Source organism: Oryctolagus cuniculus, chromosome 16 (assembly GCF_051225735.1).
Source record: "Oryctolagus cuniculus isolate XC-2025 breed Fujian yellow rabbit chromosome 16, ASM5122573v1, whole genome shotgun sequence".
NCBI lineage: Eukaryota > Metazoa > Chordata > Mammalia > Lagomorpha > Leporidae > Oryctolagus > Oryctolagus cuniculus.
Genome location: NC_142882.1, coordinates 3,600,005 through 3,607,968, shown reverse-complemented (window position 1 = coordinate 3,607,968; position 7,964 = coordinate 3,600,005).

Genomic DNA, 7,964 nt, shown 5'->3' with positions numbered 1-7,964 from the left:
CTGGAAAACATCATGCTGAGTGAATTAAGCCAGTCCCAAAGGGACAAATATGATATGTTCTCCCTGATCAGTGACAACTAACTGAGCACCAAAGGGGAAACTTGTTGAAGTGAAATGAACACTATGAGAAACAGTGACTTGATCAGCTCTTGTCCTGACAGTTGATGTGCAATGTAATACTTGATCCATTTTAGTATTTTTTTGTTCTAGTACCATTGGTTGTACTCTGTAATTAACACACAATTATTCTTAGGTGTTTAAATTTTAACTGAAAAGTGATCCCTGTTAGGAATTTGGAAAACATTATGCTGAGTGAAATAAGCCAATCCCAAAGGGACAAATACCACTTGTTCTCCCTGATAGGGGACAACTAACTGAGCACCAAAAAGGAAACCTGTTAAAGTGAAATGAACACTATGAGAAACGGTGACTTGATCAGCATAGCCCTGTTGATGAAAAACTCGATATGTTATCCCTCTTAGTATTTTTTTTTGTTTGTTCTACTTAATACTTGGGTTGAATACTGTAATCAATACACAATTCTTCTTAAGTGCTGAAACTTAACTGAAAAGTGATTGCTGTAAAATATAAGAGTGGGAATAAGAGAGGGAAGAGAGATGTGCAATTCAGGACATGCTTAAGCTGACTTACCTCAAACGGTAGAGTTAGAAACATACCAGGGGATTCCAATTCAATCCCATCAAGGTGGCATGTACCAATGCCATCTCACTAGTCCAGTGATCAATTTCTGTTCATAATTGATCATAATGATAGGACTAAGAACCAAAGGGATCACATAAACAAGACTAGTGTCTGCAAATACTAGGTGATAGAATCAAAAAGGGAGAGAATGATCCAACATGGGAAGTGAGATACACAGCAGACCCATAGAATGGCAGATGTCCTAAACAGCACTCTGGCCTCAGAATCAGCCCTTAAGGCATGCACATCCGGCTGAAAAGCCCATGAGAGTATTTCAGGCATGGAAAGCCAAGACACTCTGGGAAAAAAAAAAAAAAGAACCTAAATGAAAGATCTCCATGAGTGAGATCCCAGCGAACCGAACGGGTCATCAATGAAGGAGGTACATTTCTCTGAAGGGAGGAGAGAATTTCCTCTTTGACTATAAACTTGTCTAAATAAGATAAGAGTCAGTGAACTCAAATGGCTTCCATAGCCTTGGCAACTCATGACAAGAGCCTAGGGTGATTACTGATGCCATAAACAAGATTGTCAATTTGTTAAGTCAACAACAGGAGTCACTCTGCACTTACTCCTCATGTAGGATCTCTGCCCTTAATGTGCGGTACATTGTGATTTAATGCTATAACTAGTACTCAAACAGTATTTTTCACTTTATGTTTCTGTGTGGGAGCAAACTGTTGAAATCTTTACTTAATGTATGCTAAACTGATATTCTGTATATAAAGAGAATTGAAAATGAATCTTGATGTGAATGGAATGGGAGAGGGAGTGGGAAAGGGGAGGGTTGCGGGTGGGAGGGACGTAATGGGGGGGAGCCATTGTAATCCATAAGCTGTACTTTGGAAAATTATATTCATTAAATAAACTACCTGAAAATAAAAAAAAGGCAGAAAGTAGAGGACACAAGATTTTTATATTTTACTCTCTTTAAAGTTCGAGTTTGTTTCTACTGTAAAGATCCCACACTCATCAATATTTAAGATAAGCAGCAACTTCATAATAACATTGCACAAAGTTCTTTAAAAGGGAAATAACAAGTTAAAATTAAGATAAAAAGAACAAGAAATCAAATAATATATGAAGACATGAGGTATACATATGATCAACCTATCTATACCTATCTATCCATAAAAATACTAATACAAACAATGAGAAACAATTTGTACATGGATAATGAGGAATAAATCCCTCTTTTAAAAGTAAACATGAGTGCCGGCGCCACGGCTCAATAGGCTAATCCTCCAACTGCGGCGCTAGCACACCAGGTTCTAGTCCCGGTTGGGGTGCTGGATTCTGTCCCGGTTGCACCTCTTCCAGTCCATCTCTCTGCTGTGGCCTGGGAAGGCAGTGGAGGATGGCCCAAGTCCTTGGGCACTGCACCCGCGTGGGAGACCAGGAAAAGCACCTGGCTCCTGGCTTCGGATCAGTGCATTACGCCAGTCGCAGTTCACCAGCCGCAGCGACCATTGGGGGTTGAACCAACGGAAAAGGAACACATTTCTCTCTGTCTCCCTCTCTCACTGTCCACTCTGTTTGTCAAAAAAAAAAAAAAAGTAAACATGAGGGGCTGAAACTATGACATAACAGGTAAAGCAGCCATCTGCAGTGCCAGCGTCACATACCGTGCCGGTTCAAGTCCCGGCGGGTCCACTTCTGATCTGGCTTTCTGCTATGGCATGGGATAACAGTGGAGGATGGCCCAAGTCCTTCAGCCCCTGCACACATGTGGGAGACCTGGAGGAAGCTCCAGGATCTTGGCTTCAGATCAGACCAGCTCTGATCATCGCAGCCATTTTGGGAGTGAGGCAGCAGATGGAAGATCTCTTTGTCTCTCTGCCTCTGCCTCTCTGTAACTCTGCCTTTCCAATAAATAAAATCTTTTAAAAAAGTAAACATGAAGTGGTAATTCTCTTCTGTATAGTTTTTGAAACAGGATATTTCCCTGGGTCAGGGCCAGGGCCAGGGCTAGTGGGTTCTTAGACTATATTCCTCTAACTGCTTTAAAATATAGATAACTCTGACTGCAAACAGTGAAAATTGTTGCAGATTAATTAACTTGACTTAATTGTTCTCCACAGTGTGGTCAATTTTACTCTTTAAAAATATAAAATTCTAATTTATTCATGTATAACAAAGTAAAACTAAATATAAATAGCAATGTACTGAGCTAGTTTCCATCTTATCAATTCATTAGTTTTCAAATTATACTGTAGATCTCTTTGTTATAATTGATCTTCAATCAAAGATCTTTCTACTGGAGCAGGTGTTTTTCAAAGCAATTAGGACAATATTGAGATACCCTCATCCCAAATTGGAGTGCCTCGGTTTCAGTTTGCTCTACTTCAGTATGTAGTTTCCTTCCAAGGCAAACGCTGGGAGGCAGTAGGTGTTGGCTCAAACATTTGGTTCCCTGCCACCCATGCCCATGGGAGACCTGGATGGAATTTCTGGTTCCTTCATTTGGCCTGGCCCAGATCTCACTGTGTTGGCAATTTGGGAAGTGAACCAGCAGATGGGTGATCTTCTTCTTTGTCTCTCTGCTTCTCATATAAAATACCTAATTATAGTACAGCAAATTGCAGTACCACAAACTAGGAATGCAATTAGAAAACTTAGAAACACCCCAAAATTGTTAAGAAACTAAAATTATGCTAACCCTACAAAGTAAAATAATAATAGGTATAAGATATAATTATGTGATCCCACTTGTCATGTCTTAATATTTACATGAAGTAATAGAAAGCATAAGATCAGGGTGATGTGATGATTTTGTGGAACTGAGGCATTTACACTTAGGTAGGCCTCTTTCTCCAATAAAGACAAATTGAAAATTTCATTTCACAAAAGTATTGAACTAAAAAGACAAATATATTAATTCTGCACATGGAAACATCCTCCCTGTCAAAAAATCCTTCTTTTTCCCTATCTGATTTATAAGGTAACGCATTCTCATGGGCCCATAAAGGCTTCTAGCTATTGGATAACTTGGTGTGAACAGGAGGACCTTGTGTAGCTTCAAATCTATGCACTTCAGGCATGGATAGGGCATCCAGCACATGGGTCTGGAGAGAAACACTGGCCCAGGCACCTTGGGCCCCTGAGCTGGGGACAGAGAAAATCAGAGGACAAGAAGAGCAGGAGGTTCACCGGGGCTATGATGAGAGACAACTGCCCTCTCCAGCACCCTAGGGAACCCTGCCTTCTGCCCTGGCCAAGATTCATTTCATCAAATTTGACTCAGCCTCCTCTGAATTGTTTTCATTTTACTATTTATTTTTATTAATATAAAGAGAACAGATTTAATATAGTTTATAGATAAAATTCTAATATGATACTTCTCACTTCCTCCCTCCCTCCCTCCCTTCCTCTCCATCCCTGATGCTTGCCCTTTTTAATTTTTATGATAACATTTTTAATTTATTGTACAGTATATGAGGTGTACATAACAGCTTCTATAGGGACATTAGGAATTGTACACTTGATGCAAACAGTCTCAAGATGCTGTGGAAAGAACACTTCTCTGTTCCTCTTAGAAATGAGCTCATGCAAATAGACTGCATTGTCATCCTAAGGGGCTTGGTTTGACCTCTGGCAGTGGTGGAGGGTCTAGATGACAGGGTAAGATGTAGAGTGATTGCTCACTCAGTCCCCAGCCCTACAAATGGGGAAAAACAAGGTATTCTGCCACCTCCTTTTAACAGTGGAAACACAGTCTGCCGAGGGAGAGAGAGAATACATTATGGACAGATGCTAAAGAGAAGGGCACCAAGAGCACTATTCTATCTAGGATTGAAACATGCAAGAAGGGTATAGGGATCCTTAGGGAAATGTCTCCAACCATGATTATTATCAACTCCAATGTGATAACCTCTATAGAATGAATGTTCTCTGCAAATATGCATAGGCTGAGATACTGCTCTTTAGTACGATCATATCTGATGTGGTTTCTGGGAGGTAAGTACAATTTTTTATGACTTACCTAACTACTTTCTTAGAAATTTTCAATATGAGATTGTGCAGTGAGATTGCTACATCTCTCTAACTGGTGAAGATAGTGAGAATAGGAAAGGAAAAATGTCTCTCCTTGAGGCAGGAAATGTGTCTTTCACAGACGCCAACCTCATGTATCTTGATCCTGGTCTTCCCAGCCTCAGCAATTCTAAAAAATAAATTCCTGTTGTTAAGTCACAAAGTCATGGTATGTTGTTATGTGGAAACTCTAGGTGACTAACACAACAATGAAATGGGGAAGAATGCAGGTTAATTTCATTTGTGTCAACAGCTGGCTATCCCAAGTCCTTGGATTTTGTATTTTTAGCAAATGGCAGAAAGGCTCTGGAATATTTTGTCTAAATCCCATGAACCATGAGGAAAAGAAACTGATTTTCAAGGGAAAGCAAAATTAATGAAATAGAAATCAGTCTTTGTTTTTGCACATGTTCTACTCATGGCCAAAAATGGTTATTTATATTGGCACACGATTAAATGATTCCCAAAACAGCATCAACATGAACATGACTCTGCACAAGGTCATGGGATTGATTACCTCACCTGAAGGCTAAGGGGCCAGCAGAGGCAGGATATCTAAGTGTGGCGAATGGTGGAGTGCAAGACTTGGCATTTATAACTCAAGCTTCCTCCTTATCAAACCTGAGCATCAGCTTCCATCCCAAATCAGGAAACTAACTCAAGTTTAAAGCTTAAAGGAAGGAGAATCATGAAAATGTAGAACATTTAGAAGATGTTGGAATCATTTATTGGGGGGATGTCAAGTACTATAGATCAAAAGCCTGCCACCTAGTGAAGTTTAATGGCTGCGATCTATTTTTCTTTTTTTTTTTTTAACTTTTATTTAATAGATATAAATTTCCAAAGTATAACTTTTGGATCACAGTGGTTCCCCCCCACAACTTCCCTCCCATCTCCTGCTCCCACTCCCATCCCATTCACATCAAGATTCATTTTCTTTTTTTTTTAACTTTTATTTAATGAATACAAATTTCCAAAGTACGGCTTATGGATTACAATGGCTTCCCCCCCATACCGTCCCTCCCACCCACAACCCTCCCCTTTCCCACTCCCTCTCCCTTCCATTCACATCAAGATTCATTTTCGATTATCTTAATATACAGAAGATCAGTTTAGTATGCATTAAGTAAAGATTTCAACAGTTTGCACCCCCATAGAAACACAAAGTGAAGTATATTGTTTGAGTACTCGTTATAGCATTGAATCTCAATGCACAGCACATTAAGGACAGAGATCCTACATGAGGAGTAAGTGCACAGTGACTCCTGTTGTTGACTTTACCAATTGACACTCCTGTCTATGGCATCAGTAATCTCCCTAAGTTCTTGGATCCTGGCTTCAGAATGGTGCAGGTCCAGCCATTACAGCCAACTGGGGAGTGAACCATTGGATGGAAGAACTCTCTCTCTGTCTCTCTCTCTCTCTCTCTCTCTCTGCCTCTCCTCTCTCTGTGAAACTCTTTCATAAATAAATTAATATATTAATATTTTAAAAAAGAAAAAAATATTTTCTCATGTCTCTATTCTTCCTCTTTTCCTTTGTCATTTTCTAGTGTTTCTCTAATCCCTCTGCCCTCTTCATCTCCTCATCCTCATCCTCCACCTCCTCTTCTTTATAAAGCTATATATGATCTCTGCCAAACAGGCTTTTGCTGACAGTTTGCATGTGGATACATTATATAATTCCATCCTTTATCTCTTTGAACAGGTAATCAGTAGTAAGAGATATTCTGATGCTGGGAAATCTAACAGTTGGGAGTTTAGAGTCTAAAGCAGTTATTTTAAATTCAATGTTGTTTTATTCTGCTGTCATCAACAATGGTCTATTTTTCTTCCATGTGTCTAATAAGGCTGCTTTATAAGGTCCTTATTGAATGATTTTTCACCTGTGAAGTACCTGTGTTCTTATCACGGTCTTTTCCTCCACTTAAGAACCATGTTGGTTTCTCCTGATCATGGGATGATCCCATGTTGAATGATTTCAAGTTCCTCTTCAGACTCAGTGTTTATCTGGGATTCCACATTAATTTGCCCCAGCTTGATGGGGACCTACACACAAATCTTTTCCTATTTTGATGGCTCTTGGCGTTTGTCTGTTGCTGGTTCATGCAAAAATGGACAAGTGTTAACAACCCACTTCCCTTCTTTCTGGGATTTTCTTCTCAAGCAAATTCAGCAAACTAATCAGAATGATATTGTTTGAAAGACCTTGATGTTTTGTTGTAGAAACTCTCATGCTTTATTTGAGAAGAAAGAGAAGGGAATTTCAGATCAATAAACTTGCATTTTTATTTAATGAGGAATAAGGGAAATCCAAAACACAAGGAAGCAGAATTGGGAGAGGATCCTAGTCAACACATGTGGAGCTGAATGCCACAGCCACCCCCAGGTCTACCAGATAAGGCATCACAGAGTGCATCCCAGCAGTCTCCCTGTTTCAGTAAGTGTTCAAGGTGATTCTGAGGGTTGCAGAAACAAGGAAACAAAATTACCCTCCTCTTAAAAAGTTGGCATCTCAGTGAGGTAAGACTTCCTATTCCAGAATTTAAAACTTCCATAATATACTGTTCAAGTAAGATGTAAATTCCTGGCCCAAGGGATACAGGTGCATTAGAATTATTTTACATTACAGGATTACTAGGTTTCACCAAAACAGTGGGGAAGAAACCAGAAGGACTCGCCCTCCTCACAATTCCCCAGGAGAACCCCCAGAGTCACCAACCCAGCTCCTCTCCAGGTCTCACAACCTGGCACAGAGCCTGGAAAGGCCTGTTGAGCTACAGAGCAGTGAGGAGCCAACAGGGGTCAGTGTCAGGAACACACTTTGCTCCTCTGCAGCTCGGCCCTCGGGGGTCGCACACATAAAGACCCAAAACCTCATATTCTGCACCAAAAGAGCAAGGTGGGTTGGGGCCTTTTCTCATTCCTTGTGACACGTGACCCATATTCCTGTACAGGACATGGTTCCTGCCTCTGTCCTCTCATGAGAAACTTGTGCTCACAGTGCTGAGCCTCCTGACTTTGGCTGCAGATCGATGTGGGGGTATTCATTATGGCTGATGTGTGGCTCTCTGCGAATTTCAGGTGTTACTCTGGAGGAGCTGACTTGAGAGGTTCTACAAGAAAAAGCCCTATACCCACCACAAATCACCTCAGTTGCATCACTGCATTCTTGCAGGAATGTTCAAATCCATCTTCGGCCTCAGGCTCCCTCTAGTGTTGTGGTCGGTA